Below are 26,000 nucleotides of genomic sequence, written 5' to 3'. Positions count from 1 at the left end.
GGTAGAAGAATCCAAAGACATCTTGCCCTAAAAGAACCCGTGTGTCACAGACAATATCTGGCACATAGTAGCTTCCAAATAGGTGAGATTTGAATGAAAGAATGAAGGAATGGACAGACGCACTAGTGTTAGCTACTTTAACTTGGTTTTTCTAGACTGTATCATTAACGCATCAACGGGCACTATTCATTCAACGTTAAATATTTAGTGAGCAAATACTTGGTGTTAGGCTTTGTTCTGGGAATGAAAACAATATATGGTCAGAAAGGCAGATATCCCTGTGATTGGAATATTCTCTGGAAAAGGAGGCTGAAATTGAGCTGGCCACTGGAGCATAATTGTAGGAAATACAGAGCAAGGGGAGAGGCCTCCTTGCAGGAAAACGCCTTCAGCAAGTGACCAATCTTGGGTGTGTGTAACATTTAATCTGTGGGTGATTGGGGGGGGGCGGGGTCAGGAATACTGGTCTCAAGGGCAGTGTGGAATAGAAAACCAAGGCAACAGAAAGATTATTCACAGGGTGGGGGCAGTGCATGTTCACCACTTGTGTCCCCAGTGTCTTCACCAAGTAAGTGCACCAAAAATACAGGTAAATAATAAATGAATAAACCAAAAGAATGAGAAATAAAAAGTGGCTATGAGACATTTTAGAGAAAGTCTGAAATACCAAGTGAGGGAACTAGGAATATTATAAAGGTAAAAAGTAAGATATCAATGAAGATTGTAACTAAGAGATGACATGTTAATATCAGAGTTGTAGAAAAGATGAACCCAGTAATGACATGCAGATTTTACGAGGACAGAGAGAAATGATTTAGAGCTTCATTACTTTGTACATACACTATTGTTATTATTGCTTCTATTGCCTTTCGATATATGTAAAGAAAAGACAGATGTATAGAAAGATGCTATAGCAGACCAATCAAACGTATGTTCATCTTCCACTGGTCACAATCTCTCACTAAAAAGTCCACCAGGGGCGCCTGGGTGGCTCAGTGGGTTAAGCCTCCCAACTCTTGATTTCAGCTTAGGTCAGGATCTCACGGTTCATGAGACTGAGCCTTGCATCGGGCTCTCCGCCGACAGCATGGAGCCTGCTTGGGATTCTCTCACACCCCCCCCCCCCGCCCATCCCCCATTCTCTCTCTCTCTCTCTCTCTCTCTCTCTCTCTCTCTCTCTGTATCAAAATAAATAAACAAAAACATTAAAAAGAATGTCTTCCAGGTCTCTACAGGCCCCTGCCAAAATCTTACTCTTCCTTCCCTCAAACGTGTCCAGTTTCACACTGCCATCTGCCTCGGGACTCTTAGGATCTTAATCCCTATTTATGTCAGTCATACGCTGGCCCAGAACTTCCAGAACATTCCTCATCACCCAATGCTCACTGCTTTACGGCTTTTTACCTACATCTTCTGACTCCATCTCCTGCTCCTTCCTAAACATTGAAAATTTTCCATTGTGCCCTCTGGAACCGGGGACACTTCACCAGCAAAACCCCCTACTGTCCCTGCCACTCTCCTGAATGTCATCCTTTTACCTTACCCAAAACCCAACCCTTCAAACCATTCCCATAAGTAAAATCTTATCCTTAAGAATCCACTGAAATTCTAAACAACCCATAACCTGGATTTTGTGCCTTCTACTTTCTGACCACCATCTCACATCTTTTGATGAGATCCCAACTACAACATGCTTTGGTTTCCCAAGGCCTTCAGTACGTTAATCCTGCAAACTACGTTCTTCCCCATTTGTTGCATCTGGACTTCCACTAACTCAGCCCAGAATTATGAAGATTATCTTAGATGTTTCGTTCTCTCACATCTCGTATACAGTTAGAAAATTCAACATACCCAGAATCAAAGTAAACCCAGAATCCTACTCCCCAGTAGCTCTAACATACTAGCTTGAGACATCATTCTCATATCCTCACCAGAGTAGGTTGATAGCTTCCAACCTACATCTCTGCCTCGATAATTGCTGCTTGCTGCTGACACAGAAGCCATGGGGCTTACTTTCAAATGGAAATCAGAACAAGTTACTCCTTTGCTGAGAACCCTCCAATGGCTTTCTATTTGAGTCCAAATATAGCCAAAGTCATTGCAGGGGTCATCAAGGTCTTACAAGATTTGATCCCTTGCTGCTAATCTGACCTCATCTCCCAACTGTCTCTTCCTTGCTCTATCCATTTTGGTCACATGGCATCCTTGCTGTTCCTAAAACATGACAAATGTATTTCTGCATCAAGACCTTTGTGGTTGCTGTTCCCTCTGACTGGAACATTCTTCTTTCAGAAACATACATGGTTTATTTTCTCACTGTTTTTCAGGTGCAAACTGCTTTTAGAAATGACGGAGGGGAGTGCCTGGGTGGCTCAGTCTGTTCAGCGTCCGACTTCAGCTCATCATCTTCAGGTCATGATCTCACAGTTTATGAGTTCGAGCCCCACGTTGGGCTCTGTGCTGACAGCTCAGAGCCTGGAGCCTGCTTCAGATTCTGTGTCTCCCTCTCTCTCAGCTCCTCCCTTTCTCACACTCTGTCTCTCTCCCAAAAATAAACATTAAAAATAAAAAAAAATGACAGACAGATGGACAGATGGATGGATGGATGGATGGATGGATGGGTGTATATAAATGGATAGATAATTGTTTGACGTTTTTGTTTATCTTTATTATGACGTGAGCTCCATGAGGGTGAGAATTTTGCCTATTGGTTCACTGCTGTTTTCCCAGAACCTAGAGCAAAGCCTGGCACAAAGTGGGCTTTAATAAGTATTTGTTAAATAAGTGAATGTTGTTTAAAGGGATATGTAGGTGAGGGAGAAGATAACGCAATAAAGGTTCACAGAAACTAAGAGGATCAAAATAATTACGGATAGACTGATCATATTCTCAAAAGATCAAAGTCATAATAAAGCTCAGAAAATAATCTGGTTGTTTATGGAACCACTGGCTCATAACAATCCCTCCCCTCAAAATTTCTTCCTATGCCTTGCCATTCGTACTATCTTACGTTACCATCCATTTGCCCTTTTCAGAAGATAACAAGATTCCAATTACATCCAAGGCTACTTCCTGGAGTATGATTTAGAAAATTGCTTTTTTTCTTCCAAATGAAAAACAGAGTGCTCAGACACTAGAAGAAAATTTTAGGCCCTGCTGTTTCAGTGAAGGTTTTAGAGACCCAGTCATCTGGGGTAAGCCAAAGTGAAGGATACATTCTTGTACCTTGAAGCTCCCACTGTGAAGAAGAAAGCATCCCACCCAGTAGACCTCTTTAGATTCTGGAAGAATCCGATTCCACAGTTGGGAACACTGCTCCAACTCACTGAGGACTGTGAAGGTTGCCAGCTGTGACTGTCAGAAAGGGACTCTTCAGGGACCCCTGGGTGGCTCGGTCACTTAAGTGTCCAACTTCGGCTCAGGTCATGATCTCACGGTTTGTGAGTTTGAGCCCCATGTGTGGCTCTGTGCTGACAGCTCAGAGCCTGGAGCCTGCTTCGGATTCTGTGTCTCCCTCTCTCTCTGCGCCTCCCCTGTTTGCACTCTGTCTCTCTTTCAAAAATAAATAAACATTAAAAAATTTTTAAAAAAAGAAAAGAAAAGAAAAGAAAGGGACTCTTCAGGAGGACCAGCCTGAAGCACACGCAGCTGTGACATTTGGTTTTATATCCTGATCACCCTACGTGGTCAGAAGTATCTGCAAGGGAAGCCCCTCTATGGAGTTTATGGCAAGTCACAATAGGAAGATCGCAACGTCCCACCCTCGGGGTGCTGTGCTAGTGCAAGGCCCTGCCGTGTGCAGCGGTGGGAACTGCTGTTTCCCCCACCTGGTCTTCCTCTTACAAGTTTCTTAAGTAAAAGAAGCCAAGCAGAAGACTGAAGGAGCTCTTTGCAGGTGGGATAAAACTATTATACAAAGAGAGCGCGTGGAAACGGCACCCCCTTGCCCTTTGATGACAGAAGCTGCCAGAGTGTTGAGTCCTAGTGGTTCACAGCTGATGTCTCAACTGCTCTCAAAGACCGCTTCCTTATCCAACCCGAGGACAGCCTGTGGCCAGTGACTGGTGGGAGGTAGGGTATACAGGTGAGGTCTCTTGCCTCAGTTCAGAACACATCTGAAGTCAAGGCCAAGCCTCAGAGCTTCCTAAGGGATCAGCGGAGTTTCTGTTGTGATTGTGTCACAACTCCACTTCTTTCCCTGCCCAATGCCGCTTCCTTAATTACCCCACGATTGGTGTTTTCGAGAACACTCCTCTATCAATCTTCTGCAAATCCTGTCTTTTTTTTTTTTATTCTTATTTTTTGGCTAAGAAACTGGACCTAAAATATGTATGTGTGTGGGTGTGGGCGTGAGTGTGAATCCACGTAAACCTTTGTGAAATCATTCAGAACGGCACCAGTAGGGACAAAAAGGTAAATAATGTTCTATAAAATCAGGTTTGAGTAGTGGAAATGACGCGAGGGTAAATTTCTTTTTACGACCTGATTTTTTTCTCAACTCACACTAGCCATGGAAAAAATAAGATTTCTAGAAACGGCAAAGCTGTTAACAATTTTAAAGCTTTTAACAATTTTACATCTCAGGCGTGCTTACAGAATTAATTTTTGTCCTAAACGGGACAAAAATCGACTTCTACTTCTTTGAAAACATGGCATTTTTCAACTGTCCAGGTCTTTTTCACTTAAAATGAGTCATGTAGATTTAGTCCAAGAATATATCGACTGCCTCCAGTGTGAGATTTTTCATGCATTGGACTTTTATGAAGGACTTTCTGTCTTTGTCAGAAAGACATTTTTAAAACACTATTAAAGTGCAAGACAATCCATATCTAGACTTTTAACATAAGGCCCTGAAATTTTAGAAATATCTAAAAAAGGTATACAATTTGGCTCTAACACTGATTCAATTTTATTTTCAACTCAGCTGGGGCTCTTTAGAACAGCAGGGTGCTCAGCTGGACTTGGAATTCTCAGGTTACTTCTTTTCAGGTCATTGTCCTGTGCTTCAACCTTTTTATTGAGCACCAAACATGCTCCAGTGAACTCTACAGACTTAGGTTTAGTACTTTCTTCAGAGCATTTGTGAGACATTCATTCCTTCCCACTCACGGTTTATAAGATTGCACAACAAGAACTCTTCTGTGGGTCCTGAGAAACTTAAGAGAAACCCATGGGGGAGGGGAAGGAAAAAAAAAAAAAGGGTTAGAGTGGGAGAGAGCCAAAGCATAAGAGACTCTTAAAAACTGAGAACAAACTGAGGGTTGATGGGGGGTGGTGATGGGTATTGAGGAGGGCACCTTTTGGGATGAGCACTGGGTGTTGTATGGAAACCAATTTGTCAATAAACTTCATATATTGAAAAAAAAAAGATTTCACAACAAGAATCTGTTGTCATCGTTAGTGTAAGTTCAACAGTCTAAGTGACCTCACTTTCTGTCTAAATCTTAAATTTCACGGTTTATTCAGGCTAAAAGTAGGATTCACTTAAAGGGCTAATTAGGATCATAACGGATTTGTCTTCCAACTCTCTCTTTGCGGGGGAAGAGATATGAAAGTAAGCTCCTCTAGAAAATTAACAGAGCAAGTAAGGTTTGGCGGGGGGAAGTCCTTTCAAGGTCATCTGTTTTGGAGATTTCCTTCTTTGGTTTCAGAGCTGAAGCTGAGTGGGCGAAATGGGGCCTCACTGGAGCCATACTGGGATTTACCAAACCATCAGAGGATCCCCGCCTCATCCATAAGAAGATAAAAGGGAACGTCACGCCTTGTTACCCAGACAGATCAAATTTTCGTCCTTATCCGGCCTCTTAGAACAGAAAGTAACACAAGAATTCCAGAGTCAGTATTGCTCAGCCCGAGGTAGAAGGAAAGATTCCTGTGATCATTGAGACGATGGGGAGGTCAAAATTTTCCAAACAGGAAAGCTCAGATTTTTTTGTAATTCACGGTAATTTGCCTAGACTTCAGAAGGGGTAGAGATAAACATCTTGACCCTGAAACTATACATACGGTGAACGTGCTAAATTTGCAGGCCAGAGGATTAAAACTGTGGATTCCTAAAGGAATTGGCTAGACAAAACTTCAGCAAGGACTTACTATTTGAAACCAGACAACCACGTTATTTGCTGCCAAAAAGACAAAGGTCAAATATTCAGTGATGATGTAGGCTTCGCTCTGCCTCTGATTCAATGGTGCCACTGAGATGTAATCTTTGAGTTTAGTCTTCTACACGGTACGTTCGAGGGCTGGGTTTGCCCAAGCGGAGTGTTCTCGATTTAGTGAGGGCATTTGGACATTTAAAGAGAAATAGGAATAAAATTTGAAAAAAGAAAGAAAGAAAGAAAGAAAGAAAGAAAGAAAGAAAGAAAGAAGGAAGGAAATCTGAGGTGATGTAAAATTATGTTGCCAAGTGTCCTGAAAGATGCCAGGTACTTTCAAGAAGTAACTGGTGCTTGGTACGAATTCCACATGAATTATTAATTGTAACCAAGCATCATTTACGCAATAGGGATACATCATTAATGCAACAGGGAATTCTCAGGGTGATGGGAAGACACGTCAGTGGCTCGGTAACAGTTTTAACATGGAAAAAGTAAAAACGCCTTTATCATTATTTCAACATAAACTATTTAAATAATTCATTTTAAAGGAAAATTTCATCATAAATTCGGTAATAATTTTTTTCAATTGGGCACTGAGAATAATGAATCAATCAACAAAAGAGGTTGCTATTGCTAATCTGTGACAGAATGACATATTGGGCTGTATTTAAAGCACAGCATACCATTTATAAAACGGGATTTATGTATAATTTGTTACATTCTGACAAAACAAATGCCAGCGGAATACATAAGAAAATAATTCCTGCCATCCTTTGGGATCAGTTATCTCGAGAAAAAAAAAACAACACTATTCATGTCGGCAAGAATGTGCTATCTTCCTGTAATTATGTCTTTCAAATGTCACTGAATCAGAGATGTGACCAACTGCCTTGACCCACAATCTAGTTAAACGGCACTATCATTGCCAAAAGTCCGCTTTAAAACGCCTTCATTTTGCCAGGTTAGTGCATCTTTATTCTTTTTATATGGACTAAAAAGTGATGCTGTCCATAGCTGCCTGATGGTAACACACACACACACACACACACACACACACACACACACACCATGTCCTTAAAAAATGAAAATCACAATCCGTCACTTATGAGGATTAAACTTTTCTGGCAGAAAACCTTCCCTATAGCCTGAAAGAGAGTGCTGCTAATCTGTCTAAACCAGAGACAAAATATCAAGGTAGAAGTCAGGAGTGATACTCAAAACATTAACAGATACACCACTATAGGTAAGACCACCGACCAAGCCAAATGGAAACCAGTTACGTCGGGAGTAAAATCCCGCACGTCTCCTGATGCGCCAGGGGACTCCCCTTCTGTTGCCAAATGATATGCGTGTTCGGGGGTCCCGGGGGAGGGGTTGTGCCAGCTAAGGGAAGGGAGGAACACTTGGTTGGGGGGGGGGTGGGGGAAGGTCCCATGATCAACAGCTCTTGACCTACTGGTAGGAAACGTCTTACTATTTTGTACTACCTGCATGTCAATCCTGATACAAAGTGTGATTTCATTAATCATCAGAACAGGATTTCCAGACCAGAAAATAGCAAGTTCTAAGGAGTTGGAAGAATGTATTGGTAACATACCTGTAGAAGAGTAGAATGTAAGTGAACACATTAGAATGAAGTTATCATAATTGGGTCTGAACATAAGACAGCAAGACCTCCCCCATGGGTTGCATGTTACTAGCACAGTTCTGGTCCCCAGCAAGGATCTCCAGGGCAGAAGGAGTCAGACCAAGCAGTCAGGCCTGGGCAGTGGGGAACACTGGTTTAGAGAAACTTACTTGATGTATGATGGTTTGCATTGGGACACCCAGATTCCAGATCGCAGAACATGATTAATGTGAAGTCCCATTAGATAACTTGTCTGGAATGAATTAAATATGCCTGCTCCAGATGGCTCAGGAATCCAGAGGAAGGCTGAGGCCTCAAATGTGGAGGTCAGTGTGCCCAGCTCTGGCAGGTTGATGAAGGTAGGGGCTGAGATAGGGTCTCACCATTTTACCTCAGCCTGCAGAAATTATCAGCAAGTTTTTTAAAAAAGAGCACACATCTGCTTCATCCCCCCCAAACCTATAACATTCATTCCATAACAGGAACAACGAAAACTAATAGATACAATAGTAAATGAGTTAAGGGATTGTTCTGAGTCTCAGATGAGCCCATTATAAAATTTCTGCCCTGACACATAGCAAGTGCCCTGCAATTGTCATTTAATATATATATTAATTGGGGCGCCTGGGTGGCTCAGTCGGTTAAGCGGCCGACTTCAGCTCAGGTCACGATCTCACGGTCCGTGAGTTCGAGCCCCGCGTCGGGCTCTGGGCTGATGGCTCAGAGCCTGGAGCCTGCTTCCGATTCTGTGTCTCCCTCTCTCTCTGCCCCTCCCCCGTTCATGCTCTGTCTCTCTCTGTCTCAAAAATAAAAAAATTTTTAAAAAGTTAAAAAAATAATATATATATTAATTTTATAGATAGAAAGATAGATAGATAGATAGATAGATAGATAGATATAGATAGATATCTCAGAGTGGTCACTTTTACCATAGAGAAGTTCCGGATATGTAATTGAGCTAAATGATAATTTTTAAGACACCATTGGGAAGAAAAGACGATGATACACTTGATGAAATATGCACATATTGGCACGCAGCGTCCGTAATTGAGTAACTTCTAGGCTCAATGCCTTTGCATTATACTGCCGACACACGTTGAACGTGGCAAAACTGTCGGTGTCACTAATTCTGGAGATAATGTGTGCAGTGTTGCACGTCATCCAACTGACAAACAATCGGCAGGTAGCTTTTATAATAGCAAGATGGATTCTTGTATGGGATGTGTTGATTGCTTATGTCAGTCCCTTTGAAATTTAACGGCAGTTGTAATTAGAGCTGTAAATCTCTTCTAACTATAATTAGATTACTATTTATACCCATTGTCATTTTTTTTTTAAACAGCCTGAGATGCTACTTTGGAGTGACAAAGGTGTGCCTACGGAGGAGGGGCAGGGCACAATATGGTTCCTTTAAAACAAGAATTGCTGTTAAGTTAATTCTTAACAAGGAAAATATTTCAGAGTGATGGCTGCATGAATCTTTAGCCTCTATGAAGGAAGCGCGTTCTCCAAAGAACCAATCGGGTCTTCTCAGGGGCGTCTCTAAGCTAGACCTGGCCATCAATAGTTACACCTATCTATATGCATTAGGACAAAATGAAACGAGAGAATGTGTCATAGCAAACTGAATTCTACATTTTACATTTTATTAAATCCCAATTCCCTCTGAAAGCATTCTTTTGCTGACTCTGTAATTCAGTGAGATGACGGAATGATGCTGGAAATCTACTGCTCATTTAGGATGTTGTGGTGTTGCTGAAGGCAATGGATGGGAGCTCTCATCCCTTTATCCTCCCCTTCTCGACCTTCTTAGAAGAGCTAAATAAAGTCTAGGGAGAAAACAGATTGACTTCGCATTCAGGCATATTTTTATAACCAACCCCTAGACTTCATAATGACCAGTGACAGTATCTGAACCTAGACAGGAAGTAAAATATGTATAATCTAACAGTTGGGTTGTACTGGGTTCTCATTTCCCTCAAAGGGCTCTAAAACCCTGAAATGCATTTTATCCTCTCAAATGAAACAAGACAATCAATAAAGGCCGCCAACTCAAATCATGTGATGCCCAGGTCAAGATCTGCTCATTAAGTGATGGCAAAGCAGAACAATGGATGCAATAAGGGAGTGACTTCATGAGCATAGAGAGGTGTTCCTCCTGGTGTAGGGTGGCCTTCAGTAAGTTTATACTCTGGCACTCTCTCTGTTCATTTCCATTCCCCCATCTTGAAAATGAGGACTTTATACTAGATGGTCTCTATAGCATATTTTTACTCTAAAACCTGATTAGGAACGCCTGGGTGGCTCAGTCGGTTAAGCGTCCGACTTCAGCTCAGGTCATGATCTTGTTGTCCGTGAGTTTGAGCCCCACGTTGGGCTCTGTGCCGTAAGCTGGGAGCTTGGAGCCTGCTTCGGATTCTGTGTCTCCCTCTCTCTCTGCCCCTCCCCCACTCGTTCTCTCTCTCTCTCTCTCTCTCTCTCTCTCTCTCTCTCTCCCCCAAAAATGAAGATTAAAAAAATTTTTTTAAACCTGACTAATATCCCTAAAGTCTTTGAACCTTTGCTTCCAGGTTTAATATGCAATAAAAAGCAAAGTAACTAGTTATGATAGGATTTCTCCACAGTTCAATAAGAGCGGATTTTCAAATACAACAAAAAAATTAAATCATAAAAGTCCTAGAAGAAAACTTAAGTTATCTCCAAAAATATAATCTTGGAAATTGGAAAGACTTTGTGAGTATGGGATACAAAAGGCCTTGAAGGAAAAGCTGTCAAATTTTGTCATATAAAAAAGCTGCCATCTGAGTGTGGATTGTGGAATGTTCACAGTGGAAGAGTTGGCTTGATTCTGGGTAGGGACGTCACACAGGGATTGTTAAAGTGTTCCGATTTGCTGTACTTAGCCTCACAACTAGTCGTCAATACAGACATTAGCTCTGAGTTGTGTTCAAAGCAATACAGTATTAATAACAAAGAATCAACATTTGTGAATGACATATATGTTTTAATACAAACTAGAACAATTATAAGAGTATCTGTGTATTTTTATTATCACCTACTTGTATTCTTATATACATAACATTTTTCCTCAGGTTAAAAAAAAAATGTGGGAGAGTTCAGCTGGGACGTTGGAGGTTCCTCATCAGAAAGCTACAAAAGTGTCATTCCTCATGCATATCCTGATGGGAAAAAAATATGTTGAGTGCCTCTGTTTCAATATATTACCCTGCATGAATTTGTTTATCACGAGGTAGACTATACCATCTCATACAATCTTTTCAGACCTATTCTATGAGAGGGATGCTTACCTGGTCTGCTTATTTGGGGTTCCTTTGGTGCTCAGTTCAGAAGATTTGCATACAAATAGGGGTGCCTGGGTGGCTCAGTTGGTTAAGCGTCCAGCTTCGGCTCAGGTCATGATCTCATGGTTCATGGCTTCAAGCCCCGCGTCTGAGCTGTCAGCACAGAGCCTGGAGCCTGCTTCAGATCCTGCATCTCCCTCTCTCTCTGCCCCTCCCCTGCTCACGCTCTGTTCCTCTCCCTCTCTCTCTCTCAAAAATAAACATTAAAAACACCTTTAAAAAAAAGAGAAGATTTGCATAATCCACCTACACATAAAAACCCCATTTTGCATGAGGCATAGGTTTCTGGAAATGGTGTCACTAACTCATCCAGCCCTATGTGGTGTCATGAGAGTGTGATCCTTACAAGGATGCCTTTTGTCCAGCCACACGTCGCCAGATGATCTTTTCTGCTGCATCACTGGCCATTTTTTGAAGGCATTTCAAGTTACCAGGAAACCCGCATTTTAACAACTATAATGCTAATCTATTTGGGGTAGGTCCAGTGCTATCACTTTTATCAAGTTTTCGGAATCAAAACTATTAGCCAGAACACAAATAATTGGCAGGAGAGGCTACAGCAAAATAAACAACACTGACTGCAAAATATACTTAGGAAAATGCTAGAAAGCACTGGTTGACTGAAAATATACAAGAGGACCTGGAGATCGTTGGGGTAGTGGGGTCAGAAACACCTATGATGCCATGGATATATCTCTGCACATAAATATGGGTATATTTATATGTATATAAGAGATACACATAAAATTCATGTTTTTTATATATATACGTACATAGATATGTGTGTGTGTGTATATATATATGCATATATATATACACACATATATACTTTTTCACAGAAACAAACACAGTTTTCATAAGTCCATTTGCTGTGTGGCAGTGTTTAAGACATACTTCCCTTCAGTATGAGCTACAGAACCCTATGACTCAAAACGAAGCATTGAGAATGGTATTTCAGAATGAATTACGTGCAAACAGCAAACGGCGAATGTGAGCATAAAATCATTAACAGACCTCCACAAACAATAAACAGCAGGTGGGTGATTCTATTTATTCTTCCTCCTAGCTTTAGGAAAATCCTTAAGTAGATGTGTATTAAAGAAGTGCTCTGATAGGATTATGCACGTCTGCTTGGACTGCCCTGGTTTTCATTCGAATGATCTGAAGAGCCCATGTAGAGAGTACAGGAATACTTTTATCTAAGGATCTTTTTCACAGCAATCATGCCTACTGAGAATACCAAGTACACACTATCCATATCTACACTTTGACATTTATACGTGGGTCTCTAACAGGCATCTTAGTAAGCCACAGAGCAATTTGCCAAAACCGAAACAAACGACCCCTATAACTAGTATGTGATATTCTCCAGTATGTGATACCACGAAAGAGGCATCACTGGGTCCCCACAACGAGGTCGTCAGCAAGTCCTGTGGATTCCATCTTCAAAATACAATAGGAGTCTATTGAGTTTTCTCTAGCTGAGCCACGAGGACCATGGGCTAAATCACCATCATCTCTTCCCTGCACTACTCCAGGCTTTCCCTGGTCTTAACTGCCTTTCTGTGACCCGTTCTCCATAGAGCAGCCCAGTGGTCTAGGAAGCACGAATCAAATTACGTCCCCCCCTGCCTACAACCCACAAGCTGCTTCCCGTGACAATTGTGACCAAATCTGAACTCCTATGACAGCCTAAACGGGACCGCACAAACCAAATCAATCCCTGCCTACCCATCTGACCTTGGGGCAGGTATCTGCCCTTAGTCTTTCTTGATAACACTTTCCCCTCACTCCTTTTGGGTAACTCCTGTAAAAGTGTGAATTTTGGACTCACAAAAGTTCTTATCCCTTCAGAAAAGACAAAATTCATCTGCCTATCTATAATTTTCCAACCTTATAAAAATCTCGGAGGAAACATCAGCTATGAACTAAAAAACTACGTATCTTTTTCCTCTCTGGGTCCAGTGTTTTGTTTTGTTTTATTTTATTTTATTTTATTTTATTTTATTTTATTTTATTTTATTTTATTTTATTTTATTAAAAATACTTTAATGTTTATTTTTGGGAGAGAGAGAGAGAAAGAGACAGAGAGAGAGAGAGAGAGAACATAAGTGGGGGAGGGGTAGAGAGAGAGGGGGACAAAGACTCTGAATCGGGCTCTGAGCTGACAGCAGAGAGCCCGATGCAGGGCTTGAACCTATAAACCCTGAGATCATGACCTGAGCTGAAGTCAGACGCTTAAGCGATTGAGCCACCCAGGTGTCCCTGATTCCAGTATTTTAAAAGCACTTGTTTTTCCCTAGAGAATGCTCCTGGACAACACTGTGGCAGGTGTCCTTTGAGTTCTGTGTACTCTGAGCACAGCTGTAATGTTCATATTGCCTTATCAAACCTCCTTTTAAACACGGCTTGTTTCTTTAAGTTTATTTATTTATTTAGAGACAGCTGGAGCCTGCAGGTGTGAGTGGTGGGGGGGGGGGGGGTGGTAAGCAGAGAGAAAGGGAGAGAGAGAATCCCAAGAACACTCTATGCTCAGTGCAGAGCCCGACTTGGGGCTTGAGCTCTCTCAATTGTGAGATCATGACCTGAGCCAAAATCAAAGAGTCGGATACTTAACCGATGAGCCACCCAGGCGCCCCAATAAATGGCCTATTTCTTGTTGGCTTTTTTTGTTGTCTTCATAGCTTTATTGAGATATGGTTGACTGACATAAAACATTGTGAATGCTTAAGATCTACAACAGAATGCTTTGATTATACATATATATTGTGAAATGATTACCACAATAAGGTTAGTTAACATCTCGTCTTTTCATAGAGTTCCCTTCCTTTGGTGAGAATAATTCAGATCTACTCTCTTATCAAGTTTCAAGTGTACAATACAATATTATCAACTATAGCCACCATGCTAACATATTTCTTTTACATACTCTGCTATGTCGTTTTTAAAACATATTTGTATAAAGCAAGGGAAATATTACTCTGCTACGTCATTTTTTTAAACATATTTGTATAAACCAAGGGAAATATTACTTCTTAAATGGCCACACCTTGCCACTACATTTTTAAAAAATGTTTATTTATTTACTTTGAGAAATAGAGCAAGGAAGGGAAGAGAGAGAGAAAGAGAGAAAGAGAGAGAGAGAGAGACAGAGACAGAGACAGAATCCCAAGCAGGCCCTAGGCTGTTAGCACAGAGCCTGATGCAGGGCTCGATCCCATGACCATGAGATCACCACCTGAGCCAATATCAAGAGTTGGAGCCTCAACTGACTGAGCCACCCAGGCACACCCCCCCCACCACGACATTTGTAATAACTGCCATGCATAACATCAAATTTTAGCCATTCTGTAGTAACCTAATTGCTTTAGAAACACTAGAAAGCTCACTTCTTAGTAGCTAAGGATTTCTTTTATAACCGTAGTCTTAGGAGAGTAATTGTTCAGTAAGAGATAGCAGGTATCTTTCTGCTTTGATTTCATCATATCTTTTCGGTTCTCAAGTTTGAGGAAATTAAAAAAACAAAAAACAAAAACAGAGAGCAAAAAACTTGAGTGGTTTGATCCAATTCAACACCTTAGTTCTAAGAAGACAAAAAAAAAAAAAAAGAAAAAAACTTCAAGAAAAATCCACATAGATTAAGAAACTGGTTGGATACCCAACAGCTCTTAGCAAACATTATTTTGATGAGTTAAGTGTAAATGAATCACAAACACATGGTCTAAGTTTCCCTCAAAGAGCACATAAGTTTAAAATGGAAGAAGCAATGCCTTTTGGAAAAATATATTATGGTTTCTACCACAACCCGAACGTTTACATAACAGCTTGAGCTGTTTCACAATCTGAAAGGACATCTGGATTCATACGACTCTATAAAGTTCTTTTTTCTCCCAAGAGATAAGTGCTTCAGAATCACTTGGAATAGTTAAATGTCTAAAGTCTCTCATTTGTCATCAGCAGAAATTCTCAGGTTCTCAGGTATACAAAAGATCTTTGATATTTTTAGCATATAAATTACCAAACGTTTTGTAAACATACGATGGGGAATGCCTGTTCATTTATCCTAAAAGGGAATGTACACACACATATGCAAGTACCTACCAGAGACAAAGATCAGCCTTCAAAGAGTGGAACAGACATCTTCCACTCCGAAACACTGGGCAGTGAAAAAAAAAAAAGTCATACTGAGAAAAAATTAAGAGTAATTTGATAAAACACCAGATTTCAGAGCTTGGGTAATTGCGTTTGAAGTTGAATTAAGTGTAAATGTTGACTATGTACACCAAGCTTAGAAAAAAAAAAGTCAAGTTTTAGTGGGTTTAGATCACAAATGCAAAAGATTGGCAGAAATAACTAATTTGCCATAAACAAATTTGCCATTTTTCTTTTGAAAACGCGAATTACAAAAGAAGTCCTCCTCTCCCTCATTGCCATGGCTTCCTAGAGTTCTTGGAGAAAGGGTTGGTGATTTTACAAGCGTGTACTTCATCTCATTCTACGGAAATTCTCTCCTGGGGTAGACTTGGTGAGGCTTTAATGCTTGGCGTTTCCAACTTCCTTTGGGGTGACACCAAGAAGAGAGGACACCGTCACCTGTTCCTATTTTGGGATCCATTCTCATGCACTATTTGCTTTTGCTCCCCACACCCTTACTTTTTTTTTTTTTCCAAAACAGTTTTTAGCCATTTCGATGTTCACTGCAAGACATGTTGTACCTTGAAATATGGGGAACAGTAGAAGATATAATTAGTATTTAGAGGCCTATCAGTCTCCCAATCTACAGAAAGCCCAGGAAGGCAGGAAACCGTTTTCTCTTGTTTGTCTCATTGCCCATTCTCCTGTGTCCATGGTAGGAAGATAATAAAAGGATTTTGAAAGTCACCTCAAGTCAGCAAGCCACAGTAACAGAATCAAATGTTTGATTGTGAACAGAGTCACGTGGGAAAGGAGACAGACGCGTTGCTTTTCCTTTCCTATCCCCACTCCTTCCCTTCCTTTCTTTCCTTGCCTTCCAACATCAGAGAAGGAAATTGGCTTTCCCGTACTGCGCCTTCCGATAAATCCCTGAACTTTACAGACAGATCCATTCATGTATCCATGAGAGCTTAGGCTCCGGGCTGCCACTCCGATTTTACTCTCATTTGTCAAGCAAGGCGCTTGAAATCTCTATTTTAATGAATTCCTTGTCTCACGTCCACGAAGAAACTTGAAGTTAATCCTACTTCAAGTGCTATCTCGTAGGGTTTTATTCAAAAGATCTACATATTTGTCAAATTAAAGACTACACTTTAGATCATTTTTACTACTTAAATGTTAGCCCACAAACCAGCAGCAAGTCTAATTTCCGTGTGGAAGAAAGTAGATTTAATTTCATAATGAAAACCTCTTTTCCCTGCAGTTCTAATGCCACTAAACTTCAAACCGCAGTGGCATGGTGTTTAAAACTAAACTTTGTAATTCTGGTTTTTAAAAAGGCTGAGTTTCAGAAATCATAAAGTGTGGTAAAAAAAAAAAAAGCATGGAGAGTTTGCACAGCTATGCTACGGCTTTGACAGTTTCATGCTGGAAATGGATTCCATTGTGTATCAACCAACACAAAGCATCCACACACAAATGCTTATTACTTGGTTGTGGACGTATTTCTGTGTCTGACCAGCTTGCTCAACATGCACCAAAAACATACACTCCTGGTGTATATACATGGGGAAATCGGCTAGCAAATAACGGTTGCTATCTTTTCAACAGTTCTATTATTACACGGCACACAGGTTAACCCATGACCCTAACCGATCACATTGCTCTAATTATAATAGCACGTTTCAGGTGGAAAATTAATTTGAAATGTCAACAGGTTAACTAGGTAATTAGGGAATATTCCACGGGAGAGCCTCGAGAAAAAAACATAACAAATATTAGTAAAAGCAAAGAAATGATCATTTTGAGGCCAAAATTCTAATAAATTCCTTGGCATCAATTAGACACTCATTTTTCCCCTTTACTTCCTAACTGTTAGAATTCAAACAAGCATGCCAAATTCACACTTTGGTATTAGTTCAGAGCAAAATATAACACAGAGAAATGCAAAGTAAAATATACTTCAAAGAAAAAAAACCCCTGAAATAGACATTTGATTTACGTATGATAGGTAATAGAGTCTCTAATGGACATGGGCACACTTTATTTCAGTACTATCAGAAGGACCCATGCACAAATTCTCCACTTTTATTTTCTTAATCTACTTTCATGCTCTAGGATTTTTAAAATGATAATTACAAGCTCTTTTACTTGACTATTTTGAGTGGCTTCATATCAATACTTTGAGCAACTAGCCTCGGTCTTTAAATATCCTAATGTCGATATGATTTTTAAAACTGCATATGAATAACACACTCTCTCGGTACTTTGTCACTCTTATCCCTTTTTTCCTTCACTCTTATTTATTCACTTATTTATTGGTCTATTTGCTCTCACCAGTGTTTTCTTCCCCTGCTACCATTGTCCCTCTGGTCTCTTTTGTCCTTTGTTTTGTAATCAGCGCCTTCTCAGAGACTTGTATTGGAAATCACACCAAGGGTCTTTGAGCTTGGGACATGGGAAATCAAAGCCATGAAATTCTGGCCATCAGTCAGGAATCTCATCGAAAAACTACAAATGAAATAAATGCCTAAAACTTAACTTTGAACTCTGAGACCAGAAACTTTAACGTCAAAAGGGGTTGGATATATTGACAAGTAATTGCATCTGAAGACTTCTCTGACTAGCAGAACATTTTGGAGGCAGGATTTGGGTTCATGAAGTGGCCACGATGTGCCATGTAGAGACAAACGATTGTAGCGTACCGTGAAAGTTTTCAAAGTTCCTCCTCAACTTAGTTCTTAAGTAGACACACATGCACACACACAAACATGGAGTCACACGTTCAAAATTAAAACAACACATTAGGAATTTGGAATTAAATTGTCTCTACATTCCGATGCCTGTGTCTGACTTCCTGGATACGCATCTCCTTAGCGATGGGTACCCAGCTGTCCTACTCCGCACAAACTAGATTCTAAGACAAAAAGCCTCTTGTAGGAATTTTCAATCCAGGATGTAATCTGCCTTGCTGATTTCTCCCGGGGTATACTAATTTGATCCAGGCATCTGAGATCTAAGCAAAGCCAGGTATAAGATAGCAAATCTCTCCCATAGTACGTATGCCTTTATTTTTCTAAAGATGAGATATCTTTGTTACTAAGGCAATAAATTATTTTCCCTTATTCTATAACACAGCTTCAATTATTCTGCATCTTTCTTGAGACACCAAAAGAAATGGACATTAAGAGAGTTTTGTTTTGTGTTAGTAAATTAAAAAAAAAATCAGAAGTTCTACTATATAGTAGGGGCCTATAATTGGAAATGTCACCATATGTTAGCACCCAAGCTACTTATGAACCTATCTGTTCAGTTAAAATGTCAGCTGTCTATTGGCTATGAAGATGCCATGCAAAGACTCACATCCATTTCTCTAACAGTCAGTCTCCCATGTGTACGGAAGAGATAAAACTTTCCGAGTAAATCCACTGTGCTATGTTACCCGGGTATTCTGGCAGTGAGGAGCATAAAGAAACCATCAAGTTACTGACATATAACTCTGAAGCCCTGATGGCTCCAGGTTCTTTGAATAGTTCTCAAAATCAGTTGGGCATCATTTCCTTCAAAGAATTTCCAAAGCTGGATTTCAGTTTCTAATGGCCTCTAGATGATGCTAAGACCTCTTAAATCAGGTGGAATTCAGCAGTCTATTACATCAGAAAGTCCTCAGCATCAAATTAAAGCCATTCATTGACTTTAAAGTACCATAGCTTTTAGCTTAAAACAAAAACAGTAACAAAAATCCTCCCCAAACCCAAAAAGACACCAAAAAACCCCCTCATCACTGGAATAGAGTATTATTGTTTTTTTCCTCCTCATGGTGATCGTTTAGTTGAAGCTCTCCAATAAAATACGATTACTCAAAATATAGAGTTTGGTAGTGGTTCTAGACTCAAAATTAGAGATGTACATGATCCTGTTTTACTCTTCCTGGGGAAGAATTAAAAATCTGTACTGGTTACACTTCCAAAACTCAAACAGTAGGAAATAGAAAGCTTGAACAGACCCATAACCAGCGAAGAAATTGAATCAGTTATCAAAAATCTCCCAACAAAGAAGAGTCCAGGACCAGATGGCTTCCCTGGGGAATTCTACCAGACATTTAAAGCAGAGATAATACCTATCCTTCTCAAGCTATTCCAAAAAATAGAAAGGGAAGGAAAACTTCCAGACCCATTCTATGAAGGCAGTATTACTTTGACTCCTAAACCAGACAGACACCCAGTAAAAAAAGAGAACTACAGGCCAATATCCCTGATGAATATGGATACAAAAATTCTCAATAAGATACTAGCAAATCGAATTCAACAGCATATAAAAAAAATTATTCACCATGAACAAGTGGGATTCATTCCTGGGATACAGGGCTGGTTCAACATTCGCAAATCAATCAATGTGATACATCACATTAATAAAAGAAAAGATAAGAATCATATGATCCTGTCAATCGATGCAGAAAAAGCATTTGACAAAATTCAGCATCCTTTCTTAATAAAAACCCTCGCGAAAGTCGGGGTAGAAGGAACATACTTAAACATCATAAAAGCCATTTATGAAAATCCCACAGCTAATATCATCCTCAATGGGGAAAAACTGAGAGCTTTCCCCCTGAGATCAGGAACACGACAGGGATGTCCACTCTCACCGCTGTTGTTTAACATAGTGTTGGAAGTGCTAGCATCAGCGATCAGACAACAAAAGGAAATCAAAGGCATCAAAATTGGCAAAGATGAAGTCAAGCTTTCGCTTTTTGCAGATGACATGATATTATACATGGAAAATCCGACAGACTCCACCAAAAGTCTGCTAGAACTGATACATGAATTCAGCAAAGTTGCAGGATACAAAATCAATGTACAGAAATCAGTTGCATTCTTATACACTAATAATTAAGCAACAGAAAGACAAATAAAGAAACTGATCCCATTCACAATTGCACCAAGAAGCATAAAATACCTAGGAATAAATCTAACCAAAGATGTACAAGATCTGTATGCTTAAAACTATAGAAAGCTTATGAAGGAAACTGAAGAAGATATAAAGAAATGGAAAAACATTCCGTGCTCATGGGTTGGAAGAATAAATATTGTTAAAATGTCAATACTACCCAAAGCTATCTACACATTCAATGCAATCCCAATCAAAATTGCACCAGCATTCTTCTCGAAGCTAGAACAAGGAATCCTAAAATTCATATGGAACCACAAAAGGCCCCGAATAGCCAAAGGAATTTTGAAGAAGACCAAAGCAGGAGGCATCACAATCCCAGACTTTAGCCTCTACTACAAAGCTGTAATCATCAAGACAGCATGGTATTGGCATAAAAACAGACACATAAACCAATGGAATAGAATAGAAACCCCAGAACTAGACCCACAAAAGTATGGCCAACTAATCTTTGACAAAGCGGGAAAGAATATCCAATGGAAAAAAAGACAGCCTCTTTAACAAATGGTGCTGGGAGAACTGGAGAGCAACATGCAGAAGAATGAAACTAGACCACTTTCTTACACCATTCACAAAAATTAACTCAAAATGGATAAAGGACCTAAATGTGAGACAGGAAACCATCAAAACACTAGAGGAGAAAGCAGGAAAAGACCTCTCTGACCTCAGCCACAGCAACTTCTTACTTGATACATCCCCAAAGGCAAGGTAATTAAAAGCAAAAATGAACTATTGGGACCTCATGAAGATAAAAAGCTTCTGCACAGCAAAGGAAACAATCAACAAAACTAAAAGGCAACCAATGGAATGGGAAAAGATATTTGCAAATGACATATCAGACAAAGGGCTAGTATCCAAAATCTATAAAGAGCTCACCAAACTCCACACCCAAAAAACAATCCAGTGAAGAAATGGGCAGAAAACATGAATAGACACTTCTCTAAAGAAGACATCCAGATGGCCAACAGGCACATGAAAAGATGCTCAACATTGCTCCTCATCAGGGAAATACAAATCAAAACCACACTCAGATATCACCTCACGCCAGTCAGAGTGGCCAAAATGAACAAATCAGGAGACTATAGACGTTGGAGAGGATGTGGAGGAACGGGAACCCTCTTGCACTGCTGGTGGGAATACAAACTGGTGCAGCCACTCTGGAAAACAGTGTGGAGGTTCCTCAAAAAATTAAAAATAGATCTACCCTATGACCCACCAATAGCACTGCTAGGAATTTACCCAAGGGATACAGGAGTACTGATGCGTAGGGGCACTTGTACCCCAATGTTTGTAGCAGCACTCTCAACAATAGCCAAATTGTGGAACAAGCCTAAATGTCCATCAACTGATGAATGGGTAAAGAAATTGTGGTTTATATACACAATGGAGTACTACGTGGCAATGAAAAAGAATGAAATGTGGCCCTTTGTAGCAATGTGGATGGAACTGGAGAGTGTTATGCTAAGTGAAATAAGCCATACAGAGAAAGACCATATGAAACCATATGTTTTCACTCTTATGTGGATCCTGAGAAACTTAACAGAAACCCATGGGGGAGGGGAAGGAAAAAAAAAAAGAGGTTAGAGTGGGAGAGAGAACCAAAGCATAAGAGACTCTTAAAAACTGAGAACAAACTGAGGGTTGATGGGGGGTGGGAGGGAGGGGAGGGTGGGTGATGGGCATTGAAGAGGGCATCTTTTGGGATGAGCACTGGGTTTTGTATGGAAACAAATCTGACAATAAATTTCATATAATAAAAAAAAGAATTAAGGTTATAGAATCGCAGAGTAACTGTATCACCTATCTATGAACAAGTGTTCAGCCTCTAAAGGCACTAAGCATTTGCAAACACGAGTTTGTGGCACTGCATATCTTGATGTTGCTCTGTTTCAACAAGAAAAAAGTCTGTTTCCCAGGAATAACATCCCTCAGACTTATTTTTTTTAACTTATCTTATCGTACCTGCTTTGATTAAAAGTGCAGATTTTCACACGAAAAAACAAAACAAAACAAAAAAAAAACTCTGTGCTGGTTAGTAGTAATCCAATTAAAATAGTAATGGTACAGTTGAGTGTGATATAGAAATCATGAGTGAGTGCCTCTCCTGTGACAAAAATCAGCCGAGAAAAGGAGGCACAGCGATTTTGGTGACAGCACACGTTATTCACCCTTTACAAAAGCTCATGAAGCTAAGTAAGAATGTTAAAATATATTAATCATTGATAAATAGTGACAGACCATTGGGACTGAACACTATATACTTATATTACATTATTCTGTTCTAGCAAGTCTTAGTTAAGAAATGGTTTTCATCTTCTACTTCTGTATAAAGCACCTGTACACAATGAGCAAGCCAATCTGTCACATAATAATATATCAGATAATCACTAATAACTCATAAGGCATATTGATATCAACTCCAATTCCAATTTACAATAGTTAATGGACAATATTTATAAGAATAAAAAAAATAAAGGGGTAATTGGGTGGCTCATTCAGTTAAGCACCTGACTTTTGGTTTTGGCTCAGGTGATGATCTCAGGGTCATGAGACTGAACCTCGTGTTGGGCTTTGCACTGAGCATGGAGCCTCCTTGAGATTCTCTCTCTCCCTCTTTCTCCCTCTCTCTCCCTCTCTCCCTTCCTCCCTCCCTCTGCTGCTCTCCCCTGCTCAAGCTCTAAAATAAATTAAAAATTAAAAAAAAGTAATGTGTGATAATCCTTCCAACCACAGACCTCCATAATAAATTATGAGACCCTGAATGTCCTCTCTTACTTTGGTAGAGGCCAGGGTGAATCAAATAGTTAGATGCTGTGTTGGACAAGCACAGATAAGAAGAAGAATAGATTTGCCTCCAGGCGAATTTGCCTCATGATATCATGAATAATATTTTACATTTTGATGATGAAATAAAAGGCAAATTTAAATTGGTAGCATATATTGTATCTATATCTGTTCAGAAAACATACCTCATAGTATTGTAGGTCCTATGTCAAGAGTACCTGAGAGGGCTAAGTGACTTAATATATGTAAAGCACTTAGAACAAAGCTTGGCTTGATATACAATGAGATCTCAATACAGGATAGCTTTATTATTATTATTATTATTATTATTATTATTATTATTACAAGGCAGAGACTACAGAATCATTTCAGCTAAAGCAATTCATATTTGCAATAAAGGCCAGAATGGGACCATGGAACTAAGAACCATGTCCATGAGTATTGTTGGAACATTTTTTAATACACAGATCTCCCTCAGGAGCCTAACTTAATAAATAAGGGGACAATAGTCTAGCTCTCAACTCTGTCAAAGTCTATCCTAAGACATTACTTTCATATCACACATGATGGTTCACCAGTGTATAAAGTTTCTTGTCCCCAAAGGACAGCAGTCTGATAGTGTAGTAAGAAAGAACACATACCCTGTTGACCTTCTCCTATAAAACAATTCAGTGTGGGTCAGAAAGAAGGAATAGAATTTTCACGCAGGCTTTAGGAAGCGAACTTATCTTGAACCCATGGAAATTTGTGAATTTCAAGAATCACGGCTTAACAGCAGCCCTTTAAGAATTTTCCTTAACCATCTAGCCTGTATCCTTTTAAAGCAGTTATTGGTGTACTACTTATGACAATCAGCTGACATCGAAAACTGCTCTCCACTGGACCTGGTTGTCCTTGATTTAAAAAGCAAAAACCAAATGCTGCGGAGAAGGTCCCCAGAGCTCAGTTCAGCAATACAATTGCTTTGACTTTAAGTTCAGAGATTGTGGCCAAAGCAAAGACACAGTTGTGTTAGCATCTTTTAAAGAAGGGATTCCTATTTGACTCTGGACCTTGGTTTTTACTCCTGAGATGGTTCAAAAAACCTTTGCTCACCATCATTTTTAACCTAACAGATTAGGTTAGGTTCTAAACCTTGAAAGTAAAACACAACTCCCCAAGCATTCTAGTCTTCCTCCCCTCTTTCCCATTAAGGAGATAAGAGAGAGACCACATGACATGGTAGAGAAGGGAAGAAAGCCGAAAGTAATATTTTATAGAACCTAATATCTGCAAAAACCATTACCGATATTACTACATGAAACTCTCTAAAACAGTCTCTTGAAGATAGACATCACTGACCTTGTCTTAGGTCAATCAGAAAACCAAGGCTCAGAGAGACTAAGTAACAAGGAGAAGGTCACAGAGCTGGTTTGTGGCTGAGGTAGTAGGTTGAGATGGGGGAAAAAATGGAGCATGTACTCCTAGTTCCTCTACCAAGGAACCATATCTTGGGGAAGCCAAATCATCCCCCTGGGCCTATTTCCTCACTTTCAAAGTGAGGAGGTTTAGCAAACATACTCAAGGGTGGCCCCCATAACTAAGCCCATGCATGATCCTCTCCCCTGGAGTGTGGACAGGACTGGAGACTTCTAATCAGTAGGATTCAGCAAAGCCTACAAGATGTGCAAAACCCCTATTAAATAAGATTGTATCAACTCATCTTGTGAGGAGACTCTCTGAATGGTTTTGAAGAAGCAAGCTGAAACATGGGTGGCCATGTTGAGAAGGCCATACAAGAAGGGGCTGAGAGCAGTCTCTGGCCACCAGCTAGCAAAAGGGGAAGACCCCTGGTAACCTGCAAAGAATGGAATACTGCCAATAATCATGTACATTTGCAATTGGAGTCTTCCCCAGTGGGCTCCAGAGAAGAACCCACTTCTCTGGAATGGAATTGGCTGACCCCTCGATTACAGCTTTGCAGAGGATCCATTCAAGCCACGTCAGTCTGTGAAAATCCTAATTCAACTGGCATTAAAGTATGGAAATTTGTGATCGTCCATAACAAACTGTGGACAAATTTGACAGATTTCATTGTTGGCTGATTCATCAGCTCAACATTACCATAGACTCTACCTCTGTTCCAATTCTCTGCCTTCAGTCAACTCCCCCAGTGTTTACAAAATGGCAGCAGAAATTCCAGGCTTCACATCCAGACATAGGAAAATCTAGAAGCAAAAGATGGACCTCTTCTTCCTTACATCCCTTTTAAGAGTAAACCTTTGCCAAAACTACTCCCTCACATCCTCCTGATCAGAACTAGATTAAAAGCCCACCAATCATTGCCAAGGGAATTGGGCCAGACAGCCATTATTTGTTTATACCCATCAGGATTTACGCCTAGAGTTGAGGAGAATAGGCCACGTTTCACTGAGTCATAAGGGGGAGGCCTGGACACCCTAACATCACTGGGGTTTGCCAGTCAGAAGGAAGAAATAAAAAGTGGTTTAGAGGAGGCAGCAGCGGGGCATGTCACAATAACAAAAGGCCCTCTTGGCTTTGACATTTTATGATCCTATGAATAATCCATGTGGAAAACTATTTGTTCAACTGGTGTTTTCCAAATACCTCTCTGGTAGGCACTGTAGTCTGCATTTAGTATACAGTGGTGAATGAGACAAAAATAATTGCTTTCCCCGAGTATACAGTTCGGTGGGGGAAGATATAAATAAATAGGCAATTTTAATGCCAAGAGGGGTACGTACGGACCGTTCTGAGAGCATTCTCAGTTGTGGGCTCATTTCCTAAAGGAAGTATAAGTAAACGTCTAGAGATTCTCACTCGTGACTTTGGTGATGCTGGAGCAGAGACTGTGCCCTGTATGCTCATGCCCTTCATATCTTCCAGGAAATGAGATGTAACTATAAGCTACCAAGCCCGTCTCCACATAACTGACCCCCCAGAACTGCCCTGTTCAGTACACAAGCCACCAGCATATGTGGCCTTTGAAATTTAAGTATAAATTAATTAAAATTAAATGAAAACAGTTTCAGTTCTTCAGTTGCACTA

The sequence above is a fragment of the Lynx rufus genome, unplaced genomic scaffold, assembly GCF_022079265.1.
Source record: "Lynx rufus isolate CCGP_SWC_20201006 ecotype Redwood Valley unplaced genomic scaffold, mLynRuf1.p SCAF_6, whole genome shotgun sequence".
In the NCBI taxonomy this organism is placed as follows: domain Eukaryota; kingdom Metazoa; phylum Chordata; class Mammalia; order Carnivora; family Felidae; genus Lynx; species Lynx rufus.
The sequence above is the reverse complement of the archived record's forward strand: the minus strand, read 5'-3'. Positions refer to the sequence as shown.